Below are 25,990 nucleotides of genomic sequence, written 5' to 3' on the forward strand. Positions count from 1 at the left end.
TGCCTTTATCATGATATCTTCCCTCTTTATCTTTGGAAGAGGAAAGAGCATGCCATGACGTGGGAATCGAATGAACCTAGGGTTTAATCCTCATCTGATGATTGCTGCATCTGACCTCAGACAAAGAACATAAGCCTCATATTCATCATCTGCAAAGTAGGGGAAAGTCTGGCTTAGAGGGTTGTGGTAAGCATAATATAGCCCTAGTTTATCAAAAAGGAAACCAAGGCAGGAAAGGAGTAAGCAATTAACTCAAGGTCCACAGACTTTGAACCCAGATGGTCTGACACTACTCAGAACCTGCCTACCAGGTCCTTCTGCCATGCAGCTCTGCAGAGGGCCAACATGAACTTACTTCTGATCTGTCTCAAGATGACCCACTGTAGAGGTTTCTGAAAATACTGTCCAGTGTCCTACATTGGACAATTCTTGAGTTAGGTGCCTAGAGTATTTTTATCTTTGACTGTGAGCCTGGCAAGGATGCTGACAGCATACTTTTCAGGTATCCAAAGAGAGGGTGGGTTTGTACATGGACTTAGGCAAAGAGGGATTTGCATGGGCTATAGTTTTCTGCCCCAGCAGGAGGTGTTCCTGGTGACTGCTTCAAAAAACTAATATTATCACTTTAAAAAATGAATGAGTGGGTCACCTGGGTGGCTCAGTTGGTTAAGTGTCTGACTTTGGCTCAGGTCAGGATCTCACAGTTACTGAGTTTGAGCCCCACATCGGGCTCTGTGCTAACAGCTCAGAGCCTGGAGCCTGCTTCAGATTCTGTGTCTCCCTCTCTCTCTCTGCCCCTTCCCTGCTTACACTCTGTCTTCTCTCTCTCTCTCAAAAATAAACATTAAAAAAATAAAAAAAAAAGAAAAAACCATGACCGAGTAAGTGAATGAGTGAAGTATTTAATAACTGACATAACAACAGAGAAATTCTCAGCAGAGTGCCTGGAACATAATAAGCTCTTCATAACTCTCGTCTCCACCCTCAGTCACCTCCTTCTCCTTCATTTGACCTTAGCTTAATATGTTATTTCTTCCCCCATAAACTGAGGTCACTGTCCTTTCCATTATATTATCGTTAATCTCAGTCCAGTACTGAAGAGCACTGATTTTCGGGTGCGACAGCTAAAGTGCCTTTCAGAGTGGCGTGAAATGAGAAAGGATGGAAGCTACTTTGGATGACAGAACTGGGTCCCAGGCATCAGGATAAAAGGATGCACTGATTCTCACACTCTGAAATATAATGGGGCTAAATGTAAGGTCTTGCGATGGGGTCCAGAAAATTAACTGCATGAAAGCAGAATGGGAGAGATGTGTGGCTCAGCGGCCACAAATGTAAAAGATACTTGGGAGGTGAAATTGATAGTTGTATTGGTTATGACACAGATTCAGTTGCTGTCATCGACCTAAAAGAACAATGGTGTAAATAAATGAAAACTTTATTTCTCTCTCACCAACTGAGAATAAGCAGTACAGGGTGAAACAACAGCAGTAGAAACCCAGGATCCTTCTATCTTGGTGCTCGGCCAGACTTCATACACAAGGCTATCAGGTTCACATTCCAGTCACCGGGAAAGGAAAAGAGGGAAGGGAGGGCATGATCTTTTCCTTTAAGAGCAGGACTAGTAGATTCTACAATTCACATCTGCTTTTATCCCACTGGCTAGAAACCAGTCTTCTAGCCACACCTTCCTACAAGGTAGGCTGGGAAATGTAGTCTTTTTTTAAAAATTAAAAAAAAAAATTTTTTTTAAGGTGTATTCATTTTTCGGAGACAGAGAGAGAACGTGAGTGGGGGAGGGGCAGAGAGAGAGGAGACACAGAATCCGAAGCAGGCTCCAGGCTCCGAGCTGTCAGCACATAGCCCCACACGGGTCTTGAACTCATGGACCACAAGATCATGACCTGAGCTGAAGTCGGAGGCTTAATTGACTGAGCCACCCAGACACCCCAGGCTGGGAAATGTAGTCTTTAACTGGTAGTCATGTTCCTAGCTAAAAATTTTACTGCTAGGTATGGAGAGGAGAATGAATACTGATTGAACAATTAGAAGACTTACAATTAAGTCAGTATGATACAATAGTGCAATTTGTTTGCAAAAAAAAAAAAAAGTCTTGGGCAATACTACATCATGTTGATAGAAGAATAGTATCTTCTAGAAACTGTAGTTGGGAAATATTTTCTGAAAAGAGCCAAATAGTAAATATTTTGGTTTTTGCAGACCATGTATGGTTGGTGTTGCGAATTTTTTCCTATTGTTGTTTTTTAATATAATCCATTAAACATGTAAAAATCATTTTTAGCTCATGGACTAGAAAAAAATAGCCTTACCAAGGGCTATAATTCACCAACTCCTGTTACAGGACATCGATGGCGATGAGCGTGGAATCAAGCCCTGAGATGTGCAAAAATATGTTCAGGGTTGATGATCAAGATGATGAGGAGGGGACTCTGGATGAATTTGCAAGAGCAATTATTGAAGGCATTGATTGCTTTTAGTTTGGAGAAGCTAAGACTTTAAAAAAAAATTTTTTTTTTAACGTTTATTTATTTTTGAGGCAGAGAGAGACAGAGCACGAACAGGGGAGGGTCAGAGAGAGAGGGAGACACAGAATCTGAAACAGGCTCCAGGCTCTGAGCAGTCAGCACAGAGCCCGTCGCGGGGCTCGAACTCACATACCGCGAGATCGTGACCTGAGCCGAAGTCGGACGCTTAACCGACTGAGCCACCCAGGCACCCCGAAGCTAAGACTTTTGATGGCATTGTTTTCAGATTCTGAATGACAGTTACGTAGTTAGTATGTTTCCAAAGGGAGGAACTGGAATCAGTGAGAGGATGCTCTGGAGACAGACTGGGGCCCAGCATAGGGAAGGTCTTTCTCGTTTATGGAGCCCTGATTGCCAGGCACTGTTCTAAGCACTTTACATAGATGGTCTTACTTTATTCTCAACAATCCCATCAGGTAGGTCCCATTTTTACCTCTACTTTCCAGATAGGACAAAGCAACATTAGAAGGTTATATAACTTGCCTAGGCATACAGGCTACTAAGCGGTAGAGTCATAGTAACTACAACCCTCTACTGCCTACTTGCATGCAAATTAAATGAAATTAGAGATGTATATAATTTAGCAGGCACTTAGAGGCAGAAGAAGTGTTGTTGCAGGTGATAATCATTATTATAAGCCATAGGAAGTACCCCGTCTCTCGTAATGGTGCTTGTATTGGTTTCCTGTGTAACAGATGACCAAAAACTTGGTGGCTTAAAACAATGTATTTATTTGTTTTGGCTTCTGGAGGCCAGAAGTCTGAAAGCAGTTTCACTGGGCTGAGATCAAGGGGTCATCAGGGCTGTGCTCCTTCCATAGCCTCTAGGGGCAGAATCTGTTCCTTGCCTCTTCCAAGCTTATGGTGGCTTCTCTGTTTCCTTGGCTTGTGGCCACATCACTACAGTCTCAGCCCTTGTGGTCACATCGCCTTTGCCTCTCTGCGCTCTGCCTCTCCCTTATAAGGATATGTTGATCACATGTAGGGCCCTCACAGATAATTCACTATAATCTCCCCATCTCATGACCCTTAAATAAATCACACTTTTTGCCATGTAAGGTACTATTCATAGTTCTAGAGATTAGAAGGTGGATGTATTTGGGGCTGTTATTGAGCCTATCACAATGGTATTTAAGCATACGGTGGATGACCACATTATTTTCTTTCCACTATTAGGGAAAAAAAAACCTTTATAACATTCTATGGTTTATTGATAAGTCAGAGCATCTAGTTTTCTTGTAGTGTTTTTGTGTGGACAGAATATATTTTGTATAAGGTATGATGTAGAAGTGATAATTTTTTAAAAAATAGTCAAAGTCTGACACAATTTACTGAATAATACATTCCTTGCCCTATGGATTTAAAATTCAGTTTTCAGCAAACACCACACTTGAATCTGTTACTTGACTTCATTCATTTCCAGCAACCCATTTTGTTTCTGCAACTGTGCTGCAGACTGTTTTATTTACTGTAGTATTAGGGTACATATTTATAGTTGATCAATTCAGTCCCCCCATTCTTTTTTTTTTTTCAATATTCTTGGCTAACGGCTCTTCTGCTGTTTTTGTTTGTCATTGTGTATCTCAACCTAAAAACTTCCTTATTATCATTTTAATGTGGTTGTGGGAAGAGAGGAGATAGATGGAATTGTAATTGTCTGTCTTCCATAATGATCCTCTCATCCTATTTTTTATTCTGGTGATTTTACTTATCTCCATTGAGATTTTCCATTTTTGTTGTTGTTGTTGTTGTTGTTGAAATCATGGAAGTTTAATTCCATATCTCTTTCTCTCCCTCTCTGTCTGCCTAATATTTCAAAACTTATAACAATTAAACTTTACGACCACACGATCAATTATTTTTATACTTTACCATACCTTTTACTGCTTTAGTTCTCATTATACTTGCCTATATAACATATCTTCTCCTTTCTTGAGTTTATTATTCTGGCTTTTTTTTTTTTTCTTGGCCAGAATAGATCTTCAAGTAATTTTTAAAAAATTTAATAAAGGGTATTGGGTGATATAATTTCTGTGTCTTGGAACATGCCTTTCTTTTGTCATCACATATAAGAGAAATTATAGTTTGGCAGCTGGTAGAATTCTTGAGTTACAGTAACATTCTCCTAGAATTCTGTAAAAATCGTGCCACTGTCTTTTATCAGTGCATTGAAGATGAGAAATATGTCAATCTGATTTTCTTTTATGTTTTTAAATTTTTAATGTTTTTATTTTATTTTTGAGAGAGAGAGAGAGAGCATGAGCAGGGGAGGGGCAGAGAGGAAGACACAGAACCTGAAGCAGGCTCCAGGCTCTGAGCATCAGCACAGAGCCCGATGTGGGGCTCGAACCCACGAACCCGGGGCTTGAACCCACGAACCACGAGATCATGACCTGAGCAGAAGTCAGAGGCTTTACTAACTGAGCCACCCGGGCGCTCCAATGATTTTCTTTTCTTTTAAGCAGCCTGAGTTTTCTCTCCTATTGGGAAGTTTGTAGTTACTTCTCCCTGTTTTTGGAGGATCAGCCCACATCCTCAGCAGTATTCTGCTGCCTGGCACTTAGACTTATATGATCTAAGGCCTAAAGTCTTTCTTCAGCTCAAGGAAATGATCTTCAATTTCTTCCTTAATTATTGCTTTCCCCTTCATTAACGATGTTGTCTCTTTCTGGAACTCCTATTTTTTAGACTAATTTTGAATATTCTGGATCTCTCTGTTATATATTGTGTCTAATATGTTTATTTCAAATAACCTTCTCCTCCTCCTCCTTCTTCTCCTCATCCCATAACAAGCTGGGGTCCTGCCCCAATTCAGCCTCTACTTCTACCCATATTAGGGACAAACTTCCACTTTCCCAAGATGTTTTGGAGTAGCTGCCGTTCTGTGTGGAGAGAACCATCTTAGTTCCTGATGTTCTTTAATTTGCTTCTGAACTGATGCCCAGGACTCTCTCGTTCACACTCTGATCTGCTGAGCTTGGGATTTTCCAAGACCCTTCTCTGGAAACCTATGCACTTTCTTCTTAAGAAGTCTGTGCAGAACTGTGAGCTTATCAGCACTAATCAGCTTTTCCTCACCCACAATCCACCTACTTTACATCTTCCTTATTTTCTACAAAATGTTGTCTTTATTGACAGCATCTTTCTCTGATCCCCAACACTGCCACTCATGTTTTGGTCATTATCTCTATCTCTATATAGCTGTACCTATATCTATATATGTTTTTTTTGAGGAGTGGGAGTAAATGTATATGCCCAATTTACCATCCCAGAGATCAAAAGCCCCAGAGTGGAAATACAGGGTAATGAACCATCATCTGGGTTCTGGACCAAATGACCTTGCACCTCTTCTAGCTCTGGGAGGCTTTTCTCTAAAATCTAAAGAATAAAGCAGCATAATGAAAGGTTTGAGAATCAACTTTCACAAAAAGGTCCAGAGAGATAGGGTTTAATTTAGTCAGGAGAACAGAGTGAGGTAGGCAAATGGCAAGTCACATTAAGCCTGCTGAAGATAGGGCAAGAGAGACTAAGCTTAAATTACAGCCACAGTGACCCAGGTTGGTCACTACAAAGACCATTTAACTCTCAAACACTTGTGTGACATCATGAGGCATTGCAAAGCCCAGGGAAAAAGCTTCCTTCTCCGGTGAGTTTTCTGGAAGGTAAGGGCTGTTCTGTTTAAGGGAAGAGAATGGGCTGAGCCTCCTTCCAGGTTCCCTGGCAGCCTTGGGGTATTATAATTATGACACCTTGGTGCAGCACGTGATGTTGGATGGGGAATAAAGCAGCAGATAAACTCCCAAAAGTATAAAAAAAAAAAAATCTTGTTTTCACCTAGCCTTGCTGAAAGATATATATTTTTAAATGTGAGAGACTGTTTTTGTCAGGAACACTAGCTCCAAATCTTTAGAACCGAATGGAGACATCTTTAATTTCTTCCCCAACATGCTGGGAGGAATGGGGTTTTCAGCGGCTCCCTCTCTCCCTGCAACTGGAGGTTGCACTCGTCCACATCTCCTGGCAGTCCCTTCCCCCAGGGCTGGGTACAAGAGAAGCTGGGAGAGGGTAAAGGGGCAGACTAGGGAAAGGAGTGCAGGGCTCCCTGTGGCAGGTCTGAGCCTTGTCACACTGCCTTTTGGGCTGAGGTCGCTGGTGGCTACGGGAGAGCCAGTTCCAACCTGTGTGGCCGGTGACATTTCCGGTTGCCAGTGCCCAGCCAATCAGTGACATGCCCAGCTAGCTGGGGCGATGACACATGAAATATGATAATTTTCTGCCAAAGAGCCCTGGAAGCAGGGAGAGAAGAGTGTGTGTGTGTGTGTGTGTGTGTGTGTGTGTGTGTGTGTGTGTGGCTGGGAGGGATCAGCACAGGCTGTGCCTGCCACAAGGTGGGAGGGGGACAGTGCATTGGTTTTGGTAGTTTGCCAAGGGAAGGAGTGGGCTCCGATGTAGGGCTGGAGGGACATGCCCAGGGAGTGTCTGTAGGCACTTCAGGGATGCTTTTCAGGTAAGCTGCTGCTGCCACAGCTGAGTGGGAATCTGAGGAGAAGCAGCCAGTGCCATTAGGAAGGTCTAGGACGCCCTGGATAAAAAAGAAACTGCAAAGGGCATTTTCCTTCCTTTCAGACACGAGTGAGGTTAGGAGTTTTGGGTTCTTCTTGGTGCTACCTCTTTAAAAGCCAAACCAAAACTGGAATAAATACTATCCAAGTGGCTCAAGTACTTCATGAATAATTTTTTTAAAAAAATTTGGGATGGAGTTTATCTCCCCCTCCCCCACTGCATTTTTCTACCTCTGGGCTCAACCTAGCCCTGGGTGGGGGGGGGGGGGGGGAAGTGTTGTTAACAAAATCTTGAAGAAAGGCCTAAGTCTGAATCTTAGAGACTCTAAAGGCCCAGGTGGCAGTTTGGATTCTGGATTCTGGTTGAAAAAGAAAATGTCTTGGAATAAGACCTGGTCCTAGATTACATGATCCTTTAGAAGTAGTGCTAGAACACTTCTTTACTTTGAGGACCTGGGACCTGAGGCTGGAGGGCAAGGGATAGGGCAAGGAGGGCCCTGTGGTTAACTCCGAAGTGGCCGAAGTCCCTACTTCCTTCAGCCCCTTTGGCAGGCTTCCCGGTCTTTTGACAGCAGTTAGGGGCTTGTGAGGGGTGTCGCCCGTGCTGACCCGAGTCCCTTGCATTGTCTGACCCGGTGAATGTGTATGTTCAGAAGTGAAGGATCATAGTGTTTACATAACATGCTGATTAGTCACTGAGGAAGCCCATCACTGCAATAAATACGTGTCTCTAGTTTTATACCTTGCATTTGCAGCCCCTTCCCCCCTCCCCCCCCCCCGCCCCATCTTGTTAAAAAGCCACAGATAAACGAAATTATGATCACTTTGTGCAAGCCTGCCCTGTGGCTTTAGGCCTGGGACCGGCTTCCTGCTCTCGGAGTAAGAGCTGTTCGGAAGTGGTAATTGGTGTACTGTACCTTTAAAAGGTTAAAACCTCGCTCAAAAAAGGTCTGGACTCATAGTGGAAAAGACAAGCGAGGCATGGGTTGGCTCTGGATTCAGAAAACAGCTGCTGATTAGATTCTGTGTCTGCGGGCTGAATTCATTCCGTGTTTTTCAGCAGCAGGAATTCAAGAGGGATGCCGCTGTTTGGGTTTCTGATCGTGATTTATATTTATTCAGAGGAATAACAGAGGGTGGATCTGTTCCCGGCGCGAGCATGCTCACAACCAGCCGACTCTCCCATTATCCAGCTGCCTAGTTTGGTGCTTCGATGTACATGTACATTCCGTGTGCATATGTGTGTATACAAACACGCACGCATGCCTGGACGGACATATGTATGCACAGGTTATTTTTTAAGGACAATTCTTTCAATAAGGTCTTTACCCCTTACTTGAAACAGGTGTTCATGAAAAAAATGCACAAAATCCTGACTGACCGGAATAATTCATGAAGAAGGGGCTGGATCCGTGGGTCAGAGAACACAGGACCAGTTTGCCATCCCAAGGCCGAAGGTAGGGGACTCTGGATTTTTATTCGGCGGATGGATTCCTTGCGCATGATTTTATTTATTGTGCTTTTGCCTGCGGCCGCCTCGGGAGAAATGAAATAGCGGGCTGCGATTCCATCTTGACGTTGCCTTTCTTGGGCAAGGTGTCCGGGTGGGCGGCCGCGCGGCGTGCGGTGCCCCGGGCGGGCTGAGCGGCTGCTCGGCCTGGTGCCGGGGGAGCGGCGCGAGCCTCAAGTGACCCCCGCGCGTCAATCCTGGCGGCCGCGGCTGTAACCCTGTGCGCGCCGCGCGCTCCGCGCTCGCCCGCCGCCGCCCTGCACCCGAGCCACCGGCTCCCCAGGGAGCAACCCCCCGCCCCGGCGATCGCCTCGCCGCCCGCCACGGCACCTGCGCTTCCTGCTGCTGCCACCCGGGCTGCCGCCCCGGGATGGTTCGGGGTCACCGGAGCGGTCTCCGCTGCCCAAAAGGAGGTTGGGGTGATGCTGGGGGCCAAGGCAGAGGGGGAGCTTCCCCCTCTCCCCTTACAGCGCCCCCCCCCTCCCGTTACTGGAGCAGAGCAAGCTGCCTCCCCTCCAAACAAAACCAAACAGTAACCAAAGTCCTGCTCTGTTGGGGATTCTTGCCCCTCTCCAAGTTGTGCCCCACATGTTACCGTCTTTTAACGCTGGACACCCTGGTGACACTGAGGGGCCCCGGCTGAGACTGCGCGGGCTGCCGGAGGACTGCCGAGCGCGGCGGACAGCCTGAACCTGCGTAGCCTGGGACCCAAGTGATGTGGAGGAGCTGGGAGGCTGGGTGTTGATTTCCTTGAACGTGGCTGCTTCGGTTTACCGTTGCAGGTCAGGACAACTTCTGTGGTTCGGCCCGCCCTTGAACTTTGGGGGCAATGATTGCAGGCAGGAGGGTCTGTTTCTGGCAGCCCTTGGCATTGTCACCGCAGGAGCCAGGTGCCCCGCCCCCCCTTCCCCTGCCACATCGGTGCGCTTCGGTTGTGTTAAACCTGGCTTGTTTTCTGGGCTTCGGGGGTGGGGAGATGGGGGGGCGGTGCGCTGAGAATGGGGTGTGCGCTGAACTGATCTCCACGAACGTTCTCCAGCCCTCGTCTGTGTGATTATGTAACCCCAACTAATGATCAGACCCTGCGCCCGAGCAGCTCCCCATTATTTTCCTGGGCCTCCCCCGGACTGAAGGAGCTGGGTCCCACGTTTAAGATGTTTTTATGTAACTGTGTGTATGCTGGGGGCAGGGAGAGTGTGGGAAAACGTGGAACAATCGGAGCACCTTCTGTGAAAAACACAGGGGCGAAGACCACGTGTTTGCTGGGGACAGGGTGGAATTGGCTTTGGGTGGGTGTGGACTTGAAGACCCTCCCATATCCCTTGCAGCTAGTCATTGCTTGTCTGAATTTTCCTGTGGTCCTTCCATCCCTCTTGAACCACATAGAAGCTTGGAATCACCCCCGCAGGGCCCCTAGGTTCCTAACTGAGGGGTGAACAGGATCCTGAATCCAGGGTGACCACCCAGGCTCACTTGCTTTGGGTCCCATCTGTTCTTCATGCCTCCCAGAAAGGGAAGAGTCTCTGGGCCGCTGGGGTTTCAGTTTTGTTCTGGGGTTGGGCTGCACCGTGGGGCTTGAGAAAACCTCGGAGGCCAGCTGAGCCGCTTGGCATGTGCTCTTTAAAACTGATGGCTTGCAGAGGCTAGAGACCCTGTGCATTCTTTCATTAAAACGTTGTGGGATTCTTTGGGGGGAGAATCAGGAGCACAGGACAGCTCTCCCACTGGGATACCTTCGGGCAGGAGGGGAAGGGGTGTATGATACTCAACTCCCTGTTCTTCCCCCACGTTGTTTGGTTAAGGCACCCAGAAGACAGAATTGTCAACATGGGGCTCCTTTATCACACCCCGTAGCACCGCAGCCTGGGGCTGCTGGGTAGACTTGTTAATTTGATGGGAAAGTCTGGCCTCTTCAGGCTAAAATTGTTTTTTTTCCTCTCAGCACCCTGGTGGGTCTGCTTTAAGAGCCAACTACTAAAGGGTACACATGGCAGCCGCTCAAGATGTGTTCAGCTGGCACTGTTGCTGGATTGTCTCCGCCCATTGTGTTTCAGCAGCAGCCACTCTCCTCGGAGTGGAGAAGGGTGTGCTGCCTCCGGGTCCTTGCCAAGTGAGCCTTTGAGGCGGCTAGTGTGTGAAAGGTACAGGCAAGAAGAAGATGCGTTTAGTCTGAAGTCCTGGCAGGTTCCAGGCCCCAATTTGACGGGAAGTAATGTACCGAAAGCTGTGCCACGACTTGATAGTTTTACCTTGTCTCCCACTTCCTGCTCTGTGAGTTACCGATGTCTTTCAGGCTCTTTTCCGACTCCACATTGCCCACCAGGGAGGCCCTGACATACTGTTGTTCATTCTGTCTCTGGTGGGATCAGGGCATGTTTACAGACCTACAGATGCACAGGGAAGGTAGGGTAGGGGGGAGCACTGGCCACATGAACAGGAAGCACTGGTGTTTCAGGCCAGACTTGGCCAAGTGTTGACCAGTGTTGTTCTCCATCTGTAAAGTGGGTATAATCATCACAGCCTTACCAAGCCCACGGAAATATCTCGAGAAGAAACTGAGATGGGCTAAAAATGAGACGTGCTCTGTAGCTCGTGAATATTAAGATGATACCACAACCGTCTGCAACTCACATTTTCACAATTTCGCTTATCCAGTTGGGACCTTAGTGGTAAACCAAGAGAGATGTCATAAATCCATGAGGTACAGTTCATGTATTTTGACGATTGCAGAACATTTCATACTTTCTTTCAGGAGTCTTCAATCAGGTAAAGTCCTAAGGAGCTTGGTTTTAATTTGTCAAAAACACTTAACAAATTGGAAGAGATTGATACAGTACTGAAAATGGGTAATTAAAGGTCTTTTTGACATGTGCCGGTTAGAAGTACTAGTAATGCAAGAAACAGAAAAAATTAAAAAAAAATTGAAATAAGATTTAAAAGGTATAGGAATTAAAAGCGTAGAATTTTAAGGCTATCTAATAAAAGTGCTTAATGTAAGCAATCCAGTGCAATATTCTGTATTTTGATAGGTTCTTCAGAACTCTGTTTTGTAGCCCAGTAACTGATGTTCACAGTGACCTTTATGCATCAAGAACAGTTTTAGTGACATGCTCTGTGCCCAGTTGAAGAATGCATCTGAATTTGAAGTATTCCCCAAACGATTTTTTTTTATCATGATGCTTAAAGGAAAAAGTGCATTTATGGAGGATAACAGAACACCTGAGGTTTACAGATAGCCAGGAGCTTGTTGATCAAAATATCAGAACTATAAAGCACTCCTGTTGAAATTGAGAACTTTGGGACCTTTGGCCAAAATTTAGCAGGGAACGGTTGTGCTGGTATCATATAATGCTTATATTCTAACATTTGATGCTGCGGAAAATACTAAGGGAAACACGGGAACCCCAACCTGCCTGCTCGTGACCAGAGACACACGTGAAGCCTTCCAGTTGGCTACTCTAGTGCTGGAATGAACTGGAGGAGACTAGATGATAGAAAAGATGAAGCAGGAGAGGTCAACGAGGGAGAGCGCGCGCGCGCGCGCACACACACACACACACACACACACACACACACACACGTGGGGGAGGGGCAGAGGGAGAGGGAGACACAAAATCCAAAGCAGGCTCCAGTCTCTGAGCTGTCAGCACAGAAGCCCAATGTAAGGCTTGCACCCACGAACTGTGAGATCATGACCTGAGCTGAAGTCGGACGCTTAACTGACTGAGCCACCCAGGCACCCCCAAGAGTATTTTTGAATTTGATGCATACATCAAAACATGAAGACACTAATTTAAAGTCACAGAAGAGTTCAATTTCTAGATGCACATTAATTCATCATTTGGGCAAATCATTTCAAGACATTTTTGAACTTGCTGAAGAAAAAACCTGTTGCTAACAATTCATTGAATATAGTCAGAAATGCACAGAACTGTCCAGAAGTTCTATGTCTACAGGCAAAGGGTTACTGCTGCAATAAGGTGGGGAAAAGGGTATTCTCCCAAATCCCAGGGGGCTTAGAAGGCAGAGGAGGTAAGGGTTGGAGGTGACTGAACTGCACTCTCCAGAGTGCTGCCCTTTCGGAAGGGTCACACTTGGGAATATGTGCTTGGGCCATAGATCCGCCTTGTTGGTGAAAACCATGCGTGCACGAGTGACAGGATTCCTCTCCTCATAACTAAGTGTTACAAAAATACCAGCTGTGGCTGGCACTCTTGTGAGAAAAGGAGAAGAGTGGGGCTTTACATCTAGATAGATGTGCAGTAGAGATGAGCTGAGAGTGCCTCATAGGGAAGGTTGTCTCAGGAATCTTGGAAACCCTCTGAATGCACATGAGTCCTGGAATTGGGGTTCAGAACCAACTTTTAAAAAAAAACGAGTAATGTATGCACGACTGATAAATCATAGAAAGTGATGCAGAAGAATAACAGCAGTATTATAAATACACGACATGCTCTGTGAGCCTCTGTCACCGAAGTTAGTTTGTCCACTCATCCATTGGACTTCCAGGCTTGGTGTTAGAGGCTGAAGCTATCTTAAGATCAGAGGAGCCTGGTGAGAATGGACTGATTTAATTTTGATAGAAGAATTCTGAAAACCTCCATCAAGATTCAATATGGCAGACCCTTGACGTTTTCTACAGAGAGATTTCAAACTTCTGGCAGATCTCCAAATTTGGAGATGCAGAAGTATTTGCATAGGCTCTTGACTTCCTTCTGAATCAGGTAGAAACCTGATTCTACCTCTCTGTCCAGAGAGGAAAGCTTTCCATGGTTACTCACCAGCCACCAATTATTTGCCTTTTCAATGCGCAGTCGAGGAAATAAAGTTTTTCTCACTTCCAGAGTTTCTGTTTTCCTGGCGGAAAGAGCTTTGTCAAAGCTCCCTCTCTAGCTAAGAGACCAGCTCTTGCCCTGTTGCTTTGCAATGCGGAGTTAACACTTGTGCTTCAGGGGGAGGAAGGTTGCCGTGAGAGGTTGTTCACAAATAACTGAGAAAGTGAATATTGAAGCTACAAATGCCAGGCATGGCTGGAGTTGCTAAAAAATCATACTTGTGTGCAGCCTTTCAAGCTGCCTCCACTCCCTGGCCCTCAATATATACTCACCACACTCTTAGAAACTTCCCCTGGCTGTCAGCAAATCTCAGTGAAGAGAATTGGGGCGTCACACGGCTGACACATATGGTAAAGGACTAAAAACGAGAGCATTACCATTGAAATCTAGGCAAGAGAAACAGGAGGTAGTCATTTGCTCTGTGCCCTCATTTTAAGGATTTCAGAATTTGAGAAGATTCCAGGAGATTTTGTTTTATTTTTAAAAAATATTTATTTATTTTTGAGAGAGAGAGCATGAACAGGGGAGGGGCGGAGAGAGAGAGAGACAGAGAGAGAGAGAGAGACAGGGAGAGAGGGAGGGAGGGAGAGAGAGGATCTGAAGCAGGCTCTGCAGTGACAGCAGCCAGCCTGATGCAGGGCTCAAACTCAGGAGCCATGAGATGGTGACTTGAGCTGGAGTTGGATGCTCAGCCGGCTGAGCCCCCCAAGAGCCTCGAGATTCCAGGAGATTAAGGAATAACAGCCTTGTGATTATAATTATAATAAATAAAAGAGTCAGAACAAATGTACTGTGGAGGTCAGGCCTTGCTGCACCTTACTGGAGAGATTCTTGCAAGGATGTTTCTGGAGTGATTTGGGTGGAAGCTCTTAGAATTTTAAGTGAGTTTAAGAGCTACACCAATTGCAGCTGAGGAGATCATCTTTGCCAGGCAACTAGAAAGATGTGGCAGGAACCACAGCAATTCGTTATAAGAGTGTCTTATTAAATGTTTCTCTGTGAACTTCTTTTTAAATAATGTTGATAAAATAGCCACTAGATACAAAAGAATACTTACAAACCGTATATAAAGGTGCAAAGGTACTCACCAGTCAACTAACAAGAAAGAATGTTACTCTTACCTTTGAAGAGTGTTACTCTCACCATCCTGTCCCATCTCCCCCCTTTTCAGGGATAACTATTTTCTGGACATTTCTGCCTCTTTTCCCAATGCTTTTCTTTATTTACGTTTTGCATCCCTAAACAATATCTCTAGCTGTGTATGTTCGTGAACTTTATGTAAACGGAATCATACCATTTGTATTCCTGGGTCTTAAGTACAGAGTCAGCCCATGCAGACCAGAAGGCTGCATCGGTGGGAAACAACTGAAATATTTCCATGTCCGTTGGTGGTAAATTGCTGATCACCTGACCACCTCTCCACAAACCCCCCTTCCCCCAAGTGCTCTCACAAGACCTCTTCAATTCCCTTCACCTTCCTGAAGGGAATCCCACCTGGCACAACAGGGGGTCTTGGGACCCAGCTCCCACACTGTGTTTGGGATCCCTTCTGACGATGGCAGCTGGTTGTTCAATGCTTCATTCCTGGATTTGTTCATGTTGCTGAGTGTAGCTGAAATTTGTTCACTTTGCTGAACTGTAATATTCCACTGAATGAGTATATTGCGGTTTATATATCCTGTTACTAACAAACACTAAAGGTTTTTCCAGTTTTTTTTTCCTGTTTTAAATAATGCTGCTGTGAATACTCTTGTTCAAGCCCCCTTGTGAACATGTATATAGGTTTACTCAAGGAATATACATAGGAGTAGAATTACTGGTCATAGACTGTGGGCACCTTCAGTGCTACTAGCCTAGTTCGAAATTAATTTCCATTATGCTATGTGAATTTCACCTCATTAAAAATAACTAGTTTCCACTGTGTTTAACCACTTTCTATACCCAGCTGCAGTGTGTAGTTGTTCCTTTTGCTCTATTTCTCGTTGCTAACACTTCATGTTTTGTTGGATATTGTCAGAAACTTTTGCCAGTCTTACGGGTATATAATAGTATCTCATCTGGTTTTAATTTGTATACATTTGATTATTCGAGGGGTTCAGCATCTCCTCAGATGCTTGTTGACTTTTGGTTGTGTGTGTGTGAAAGAGTGCCTTTTCAAGTGTCTTGTCCATTTACTTTAAAATTGGGTGGTGTGTATTTTTCTTATTCATTTGTAGAGGTTATTTATGTATGCTGGAAACTATATTCTTAGTGTTGATAATATCCTCTCCTAATTTCTGGAATATTTCCTGGTCTTTTTTAGTACTTTTAGAGTGGCAGGAATTCTGAATTTTGACGTAATAAGATTTTATCAATCTTTATTTTATCATTGAGCTTTTCGTATCTTTTTAATGACATCTTTCCCTATGGCAAAGTCATAAAATAGTCTCCTGTATTGCCTTCCAAAAGTTTTAGTTTTGCTTTTCATGTTCAATAGTTTCCCTTGAGAATGATCCTCTCTATGGATTTGATATTCTTTATCAGGATAAGGAACTACCTTTCTTCAGTAGTTTGCAAAGGGTTACTTTTAATCATAAATGGATCTTTCTAAAATAGCTTTCCTGTATTTTTGAGAGGATTTATGTAAGTTTTTCTTCCTTTAATTTGTTAATGTCTGGTCACCTACTTTCCAATGTAAAATTAATCTTGTTTTCCTAGAGTAAACCTGACTCGGTCATGATGGATTCATTTTGTTATATGTTGCTAGATTTGTTTTACGAATATTTTGTTTAGAAGTTTCGCATCTATATTCATTCATGAGTGTATTGGACTGCAGTTTTCATTTCTCGCATTATCCTTGTCAGGCTTTTGCATCTAGTTCTGCTAGACTTGTAAAGTGAGCTGTAGAATACTTCCTCTTTATCTGTTCTCAAAAAGAGTTAGGGCTGGGATTCTTTCTTCTTTGGGGATTTTTCACTGGAGATTCAGTTTCTTCAGTAGCTATTGATCTATTCAGGTTTTAGTTTTTTTTTTTCTGGAATTGATTTTGGTAAGTTAGATTTTTTTTTTTTTTTAGCAATGTATCCATTTTGTCTGAGTTTTCAAAATATTTTACCATAGTTATTTATAATATGCTTTTTAATTTTTTAAGCCGTATGGCATCTGTGGTGATATAACTCCTTTTCATTTATATTACTATTGTGCCTTCTAGATTCTTTTGTTGAATACCCTTTTCAGAATTTTGTCAATCTTACTAATCGTTTAAAGAGCAGTTGTTGATTTTGTGATCCTCTTTTATTGTCCAGTCCATTAATTTCTATGCTAATTTGTATGATTTTCTCCATTCTAAGTTATTTAGGTTTGATCTCTTGTTCTTTCTGAACTTCTTGAGAGTTTGACTTTTTTCCTCTATGAACATTATAGGTTGTGTATTTTCATTATGACTTCATCACACATTTTTTGATATGTAGTATTTTTGCATCATTTGGTTCTAAGTGTTTTATGATTTCTACTATTATTTATTCTCTGACTCATAAGTTAGGTGTGCCTGTGTTTCTCAGTGTCCAGACATCTATTTTTTTTCTTGTTGTTACATTTTTGATGTTGATTTCTAACTTAATTGTATCATGGTTGGCAAATGTTGTTTGTAAATGTTACTCAACATTTTATATTTATATTTGTTGAGGTTTGTTGTGTAAGGCTCAGTATGTGGTCAATTTTCACAGTGTTGCATGGGGTCTATCATTGTTAGCTCTATTATCTTTTGTATAGCTCTATTAGATAAAACTTCTTAACTGTGTTGTTTAAATCTTTTCTGTCATTATTGATTACTGTCTGCTTGATCAATTAGTCATTGAGAGAAGTGCCTTATAATGTCCAACTATGATTGTGGATTTCTCTGTTTCTTCTTATGGTTCTGCCAGTTTTTTGTTTTATATGTTTTGGGACTTTGTTAATATGTACCTACAAGTTTAAAATTGTTTTATCTTGCTGGTGAATTGGATCTTTTATAATGGAGTGGCATTTGTGTCTCTAGTGATTCTTTTAGTCTTAAAGTCTATTCTGACTGATATTAACAGAGATTTACCAATTTTGTTTTGTTTAGTATTATCTGAAGGAGTCTGAATTACATTTTTTAGAATTTTCTTATGTGAGGGTCTGCTGGTGACGGCTTCTCTGTTTTTTTCTTTGCCTGAAAATACAGTAACTTTTTCTTTGTTTTTGAGAGCTAGGGTAGGATTCTAGGTTGACAATTATTTTCTCTCCAATACAATGAAGATATTATTTGCATGTTTTCTGTTTCCCAGCATTGTCTTTGAATTTTTTTTAATGTTTTTATTTATGTTTGAAGGAGGGAGAGAGAGCGAGAGAGTGAGCGCATGAGCAGGGGAGGGGCAGAGAGAGAGGGAGACACAGAATTTGAAGCAGGCTCCAGGCTCTGAGCTGTCAGCACAGAGCCCGAAGCGGGGCTTGAACTCACAAAATGTGAGATCATGACCTGAGCCGAAATCAGACGCTTAACTGACTGAGCCACCCAGCCGCCCCTCCACCATTGTCTTTTTTTTTTTTTAATATATGAAATTTATTGTCAAATTGGTTTCCATACAATCCACCATTGTCTTTGAAATCTACTATCAGTCTTGTCTTTCCTTTGAGAAAAATCTTTCTTTTTTTTTTCTGACTACTTTTGAATGTTTATTTTTTGTCTTTGGTGTTCTGCATTTTCACAAAGATGCACCTAAGTGTATATTTCTTTTAATTTTTTATATTTGGTACTCATTGGACTTCCAGGATACATGTAATAGTGTCATTTGTCAGTTATGGGAAATTCTTATCCTGTCTCCTCAGGCCACAAAAGATGAACCTCAAGTTTACTTTGTTGGGCAGATATCCTCATACTGGCTTCAGGGCTTGGCTCCCATTCTGGGCTCCAACTTGTACTTGGTTTTCACTTTCCGAATATTTCTTACAAACTTCCCAGCTCATTAGTCATTCAAAGAGATGTTTTTCAGGGTGTCTAGGTGGCTCAGATGGCTAAGAATTCGACTTCGGCTCAGGTCATGATCTCACGTTTGGTGAGTTCGAGCCCCGTGTTGGGCTCTGTGCTGTCAGCCCAGAGCCTGGAGCCTGCTTCGGATTCTCTGTCTCCCTCTCTCTCTGCCCCTCCCTGCCCAAATAAATAAACACTAAAACAAACAAACAAACACCAAAGAGATGTTTTTCTATACTATCTAGTTTTCTTTGTTGTTTTCAGGAGAGTTGCCTACATACTTCATTCCCCACAGCACTGGAAATAAAAGTCTACAGAAGTTCATTAGCTGCTAGGGGGTTAATTCTTCTTCCTTGGTAACTTGGGAGAACTGCTGAATTTTTAGCTGATTTTCCTTTCCAAACGTTGGCTCTTATGTTTTGGCAGGGCATTTCTTCTGGAGGCACCTTTTTTTCCCCCCAAACCTGGAACAGAGTTAATTAGGATTAGAGATGGTCTCTTCTCTTCCACTCACTAAGGGCTAAATGCTCAGAATTGCTACCTTTTCTTTTTTGGCTACCTTTTTTTTTTCCCCCATGCCTTGGGCTGAGTTCCACCTTCCTGCTACCCTTATCTCTTTATTTTTAGTTTGTGATTGAATAAGTCTTCCCACCTGGGGACCAACTCTCTTTTGGGAAAAAAAGAATTGCAAGCATCCAGTTCTCTAAGACTGGCTCTCTCAACTTCCAGCAAGCGGGACTCAGAGACAGCTGGCATCCCCAGACCCTCCCTCTGCCCATGTGGCTGGGTTGCGCTTGACTGAACTCAACTTGCATTGTTTTTGGCTGATGGACTTTATAACTCTCTGTTGCTAGGAGGGGTTTGTCCAGGAGAGCTCTGACTGGTTACTTTCATGTGGCTTACTCCTGGGCAGGTGGGCTCACTTTTTGGTGTATTAGTGAGGGGCTGCTGGGTTGTCATTGTCCCCTTCCCTTCCTGTGAGCCTTCTAGTGGCAGGGCACAGCAGATGGACGTTCCGGCTGCCACGGACCCCCTGCAGACCCGGTGAGGGAACGGTGCCAATTTCATGTTCTGTCCCCATTCGTGCTGCCTGCTTGCCCTACTAACTTCTCTGTTCACCTCTCATCCAGCCAGGCCAGGGGCACCCCTGGTGCCAGGTAGCCAGGCAGAAACTGGTTGAGTTAAGGATTTCCTCTTTCCTTCCATCTTTTCCAGGGTTTGAGATGGTCGGAGCTCATCTTGCTGCTACCCCAGAGCAGGGTGGCATTTGCTCCCCTCTTCTGCCCACCTCCTTTTCTCCCCTGCTACAGCCCCTCACCCCAACCCCATCCTCCAAGTTTTTAGAGAGAACAGTTCAAGGGTGAATGAACATTTTTCTCGGATGGAGACAAATGACCTCCCCTTCTCCCAAGGCCAAGTCGCTCTTGGAAATGCCTTTCCTTTTTTTCACCTAATATATGCATACTTTCCACCTGGGAGGCAGAAGCTACAGAGGAGCCCGATGAGAGAGCCTCATGGGCTTGCCAGCCTGCTCTGTGGGTCATTGGCCGGTTTTTGCTGAACATCTGCCCCACTGAAGCAGGCTGAGAATCAGTCTCCCTGGATATCTGATCATTTCCCCTAATTTGTAATGGCAGTGCTGGAAAGGCTTGGGGCTCAGGGGCCTGCCGCTAGCTTGGCATGGACAGGGAGAGAGTAGGTTTTCAAGAGGGAGAGAGGGAGGAAGGAAGGGAGGGAGGAGAAGGGAAAGGGAGAAGGGAAGAGGGAGAGAAAGAAAAGGAAAAAAAAACAGCAAAGGAAGCAGAACGTATCTAACTCTTGCTTCCAAGCCCAGTACATCTCAGGTGGGACTGTAAGATATCAGGTCTCTTTTTTTATTTGTTTAATGTTTATTTAGTTTTGAGAGAGGGAGAGACAAAACGTGAGTGGGGGGCAGGGGGTGGGCAGAGAGAGAGAGAGAGAGAGAGAGAGACACCAAATCCAAAGCAGGCTCTAGGCTCTGAGCTATCACCACAGAGCCCAGCGCGAGGCTCAAACCCACGAACCTTGGGTTCAGATCATGACCTGAGCTAAAGTTGGAAGTTTAACCAAATGAGCTACCCAGGTGCCCCATCAAGTCTCTTTTTAAAATTGAGCATAATGTGTTTCAAGTGTACAGTTCGATGAGCTGTGACCAACATCTATACCCATGTCGCCACACCACAGTCATGATACAGAACATTTCCGTCATCCCTAGAAGTTCCCTTGTGCCCATTTGCAGTCAGTTCTGCCTCCCTGCCACCCCTTTCCCTTTGCCACCACCACTCTGTTTTCTGAAATGAGAGCTTTGCCTTTTCTAGAACCCCATATAGATGGGATCGGAAAACAGGTGCCTTCTGGCTCCTGACTTCTTTCCCTCAGCACAGTGCCTTTGAGGCTCCTTCCTGCCGTGTGCATGAGCAGCTCATTCTGCACTGCCCGGGCTATCCCTTTGCACAGATGTACTGCCGTGTGTCTTTCCACGCACCTGTTGATAGAAATTTGGGTTGTTTTCCATTTTGGGCGACTGCAAATAAAGCTCCCATGTAGGCTTTTGTGTGCACCTATCTTTTCATTTCTCCTGGGTAAATACTTAGTCAAGTTCCTTTTCTGGTTTATCTCTCCAGCAATTGGAATACCCATTTTATCTGTCCACGTGCCTATCAGCCCGTCACCAGGTGGCCCCTTATATTTGCCTTCTTATGAGTGAGCGGGAGATAATAAAGAGATTTGGATACCACCACCTGTGCCAAGCCCTAGTATATCCCTCAGACCCTGTCTGTCTATCTGTTCGATACCCTCACTAGACTGGAAACAATATGGAACAGGAATTGAGAGCATAGGCATTGGAGCCAGACTCCCAGGGTTCGTATTCCACCTCTGTCACATTCTAACTGTGTGATCGTCCTCAAGCTTCTTAACCCCCATGTGCCTCAATTTCTTCATCTGCAAAATGGGGATAATAGGAGTACCTGCTGAACGGGATGTGAAATATTGACAGATAGATGTGCTTAACCCATAAATACTATCTGTTGGATGACTCTTCATATAGGAATGTCAGGGTGTGGACCACATAGAGGCAGATCTCTTCCTAGCAGCTCATGATGGGAACGGAATAGTTCCCATCAGCTACTCTGTTGCTGGGCACCCTAGTGGCTGAGCTCCCATTAGACAACAAGCTCTGCCTTGACACTGGGTGGACGGGACATTTTTTTTCCCCTTGTCATCTCGTAGCTCTCCTTCCAGCCAGGGCGCCAGCTGCTTCCTTTTCATTCCTGAATCAAAGTTCTGTTTCGGTGCTCTTGAGTGTTAATTACGCTTTGAAAAATATAACTACAAGTCATAAGGGATCTTACTTGTTTGCTTTGTCCGAGTTCCTTCTCTCAGTTCTGGGTCCAGACATGTCAACATGTAGGAAGCACGGCCCGGAGAGGCCCCTCCCACACTCAGAGATCCTTATGCCCGGGTTTGCGTGACTCTTCATGCATCACAGGGCTTGAAGCCCTATATTGATTAGAGACATGACAAAGGGGGGCACAGGCCCGGAAGTAGTTTCCTACAGTTCTATCAAGGATGTAACTGTCAGGGCCTTGATAGTCACCAGCATTGTGGATGCCTGTCCCTGACCCTGTCACCTCTGCAAGCCAGGGACTGAAGCTCTTTTCGAACGGCGGCTTCCTTGTTAGGGTGGGAGATATGAGACCCAAGTGCATCGTTGAAAACGAAGACTTAGCCTAACAGCCCTGCATTCCGAGAAACACTTTCTGGGTCTGAGCCTTTTCTCTCCAAGAAAAAGATGACTTAGGGCCAGGGTGATCCAAAGAGCTCGAGAAATCACCATGTGAGATTGATCTTTGATATTTGCCGAAGTGAGGCACCTGAACAGAATTTTCCTATGAACAGAATAACACTTCCAAAGTACAGACTTCCGTGGGCCTGTGGGGAGTGTTTCTGGAGTCTGGGAGCTCTGAGTGATACAATGTGGTAACTACCTTTTATGGGGCACTCTGGGTAAAGCACCGTGTTAAGCGGTTTCCATGGTTAATCTTGGTTAATGTACTCTGGCGACTTAGAAGATGATGGCCATCCGCCCTTTCAGCAGTGATTCCTACCCCGGGGGGTTCTGATTTTATTGGGCTCGGGTGAGTCCCGGGCCTCTGGACTTTTAAACACTCCCCCAGTGATTTTAATGTACAGCCAAGGCCAGGAGCTGTTTTAAAGACAAGGGAATTGAACCTTCAGAGGTCAGAGTCACTGGCTGCAGGTCATACAGCTGTGAGTGGAGGTGCAGGGTAGGAGCGCTGGCCTGTGTGGCTGCATTGCTCGGGGCCTGGGCGCCCCGTTCTGTGTGCTGATCAGAAAGGTGTCAGCACCTGCTCCTGACACGGGGCAGGCCGTGGTCAGCAGGGACACTGGTGGCTTTCCTAGTGCTTCCTTGCTGACCCAACACTCTTTAGAGTCTGAGCACATGTGTGCTGTGAGTCTAAAAGGGTTTCAGCACAGGCAGCCACTGGCCTTGGCTCCTGGCCTGCTCAGGAGAGGGACATGCCACACTTAGCTTGGTTGCATCTGGGTCCAAGAAAACATGGGTGGATTTTCTTGATTTTTTTTTTTTTTTCCTAGTGAGGTCCCATAGTCAGGCAGAACATCTTGGTCCTTCCTGAGCAGAGCAGGGTAGAAGACAAGTCAAGTAAGTGGTGATCTTTTCCACCCCCCACCGCCAGTAATGACCGCGGCAATGGGGCTCCCGGGAGCTGAGCGCTTACTGTGTGCATCAGGCAGTGCTCTAAGGGCCTTACACAAATTGCCTCATTTTATCCTCACAGGAATCCTGTGAAATAAATGCTGTTATTACCCCATTTTTCAGACAGGGAAAGTAAAGCACAGAGCATCCGGTGGTGGAAATGAGAATAATCCCGGGCCGTCGGAGTCCGAGGCCCACTCTTAACCATCAAACTACACCGCCTCCCCTCCCCTCCCCCCTGCCCCCCTGCATCCTACTTCACCTTGTTCTTTAACTGTTTCCAGACTGTCATCTGGCGATAGATTCACTTTTAGCACAAGAGGCATGTCTCCATCTCACCATTTCTGGCACAGAGCCAGATTCATAGCAGGTATTCAGTAAACGTTGGCTGGTTGATTTATTTGATTTGATTTCAACTGATGTGCTTTCTGAGGAGCCTACACTGTCACGAGACCGTGAGCATCCTCCGTGCGTTCCAGGAACGTAACACAGGTTACTCGGTTTTCTGCTGCTTGACTCTGAAGTATTTCTAAATACTCTAAGTCCTTCTTCAGGGTGGCACATCACATTCAGCTTCGGTATGTAGCTGCAGTAAGATTCACGCCCTTACAGTTTTCCAAGAGTAGCACTTCTGTGTACTTTAGGAGCGGATCTTTCTTTGAAGGATACTTTTCCAGAACCACTTTTCTCAGTCGTAACCACCCCTGGACCATCCAGGCCGCGGGAATGAAGCTGTGTGTGGCGGGCTCTTCCAGACTAATCCACTCTGATTTAGTAGCGAACGCGGCTGGCACTCTGCCCAGACACCCTTGGGTCACTTGGACCAGTTCTGTGCGTCCCCGCACAGCCCCGTGCAGCTTCTGTGGCTCCTGCCCTTGTCACCTTCTTCAGATGTTGCCCTCTTGCCAAGAGAGTTGGAGTTTCGGTGGCCAGTATTCACTGGTGTGGGACTGTGGAAGCTCAGGTGTCTTGCCTTGGGAAGGAGGTGCAGGTCTTACTCCAGAAGTCTCCTGGGATCAGGCCGAGGCTGGGACTTCACCTGAGGACAGACCCTGGCCTGGCCTTTCCCCTTCTCTGTGGGCTCCCCCCCCACCACCCCAACTGCTTCACCCACCTCCTGGGAATATTTCCTTGAGGAATCCCCTGCCCAGGGGTCCTTGTCTCAGGGCTTGCTCTGGGGGCATGTGCCCTAAGTCCTGGGCATGTGGATTGGATGTCATTTAAACCAGAAAATACCCCTAAGTCTCTCTTTTAAGCTTTTGTGTTAGTGTCCTGCCTCTGCCGTAAACCTCCGCCCCAGCCTGCGACCCCACCTTCTCAGGGCACCACCCACCTCTGCTCTCCTCCCCACTGGTGCATCCGCACCAACAGATTCTGCTGGCAGCCCCCCCACTTTCCACTTCCCTCCCTCTCTGCTTATTAACCAAACTTGTGTCTACTCTCGGATTCGGCTTCATTTGTTCAGTATCCCACACACAGGTGTTTCTGGAGTCACTGTTCCGTGCCAAGCAGCCTGCTAAGTGCGGGATGTACGGTGTGCCTCGAGGAGACCAGGTGCTTGCCCTAACGGAACTTCCATTTCCAGGGAGGGAAGAACACAGTAAATGAGTCAGCAGGGTGATCATACCTTGAGATGAGGGCTGTGCGGTGGACACGCTAAGTGATGTGACAGAGGACAAGCTTGGGGGCAGCCGGTGAGACAGAAGTGCACGTCTCTCCCCCTGCTTGCTCCTCAGGCCTCGCGGGCTGCTTCCCACCGCACCTGCTCCTAGGAAGAGCACCTGTGACCTGCAGATCTGTCAAGGTTGATGACATTGTCCAGACTGCATTTCTCTTACCCTCCGAGAAGCATTTTATTAAGCTTAATTAAAACTCTAAGTCCTCTTTTCTTCCCCTGGCATCGGAGGCACCACCCTCAGCTGATTTTCTTCCTACTGTTCTGGCCCCTCCTGCCTGGCGTCCTTTGCCGCTTCCTCCGCCCCGCTGCCTGGCCGTTAAGAGCTGGAGTGCCCTAGAACACTCTTCTTCCTGTGGCCTCTCTCCCCGGGTGAACCCTTCACTCCCCACTTTGCGTTGACACGCGTCCCGTCTGGACGGCTCTCTGGAACACCTGACTTTCAGTGCAGCTGTCTGCCCAGCGTCTCCACTGGGGTGACTCAGCACGTGCACCGCTTGGTTTGGTAGCTGCTCACCTGCCCCCCACCCAGCCCCTGCCCTCTGCATTTGAGTCTCTCCTCTTCAGACATCCCCTGTCTCAGTAAGGGGCACCCCTCTCCCCCCCACCCCAGGTGCTTAAGCCAGAAAACAGACCTCGCCCTCTCTCCTTCCCACCACCTGTCACACCTAAGCTGTCACCGAGGGCCATCGATTCCTCTTCCTGAGGACCTGGGTTGGAGTGCACCCACTTATCCATCTGATGTCCGTTCCTCTTGTCCAGACTTGGGTGCTACAAAAGCTTCCTAACTGCTCCCCCACACCCGCTGTGGCCCTTCCAGGCTGTTCTTTTTGCACTGGCCCTGGCCATGTCAGAGGCTTCTTGCTGGATGAAAGAGTTGAAACTTGTTAACACAGCCTGCTCACTGCCCCAGCCTCTCTCAGCCATTCGCTCTCAACTGCCCCCTGCCTTCCTGAACATCGCGTTTTTCCCGATCATGAGCTTTGCATGTGCACCTCCTTTTCCCCGGAAAGCATTTCAGCGAGGCCTTCTGTGGCCAGCTGCACACTGTTTGTGAAGGAGCTGCTTTCTTTTCCCCTGAAGTGTTCCGGTCACCACGGGGAGCCACCCCCCACTCAGCCCCTGTCCCCAG

At 45.7% G+C, this 25,990-nt stretch overlaps 1 protein-coding gene across 3 annotated transcripts in view; it reads left to right on the forward strand.

Moving 5' to 3' along the window:
• Nucleotides 1-25,990, forward strand: part of HIVEP3 (HIVEP zinc finger 3) — a 470,028-nt gene that overhangs the window by 87,115 nt on the left and 356,923 nt on the right. For 2 of the 3 annotated variants that reach the window (XM_053896690.1, XM_019429176.2), the window contains exon 2: nucleotides 8,453-8,564. The gene's annotated coding sequence lies outside the window, so the exon portion shown is untranslated. Of the gene's footprint in view, nucleotides 1-8,063; nucleotides 8,565-25,990 lie in introns of those variants that run through there. The other variant, XM_019429175.2, reaches the window with a different exon arrangement.

This window comes from Panthera pardus, unplaced genomic scaffold (assembly GCF_024362965.1).
Source record: "Panthera pardus isolate Hobbes unplaced genomic scaffold, ASM2436296v1 HiC_scaffold_11, whole genome shotgun sequence".
Taxonomy (NCBI): Eukaryota; Metazoa; Chordata; class Mammalia; order Carnivora; family Felidae; genus Panthera; species Panthera pardus.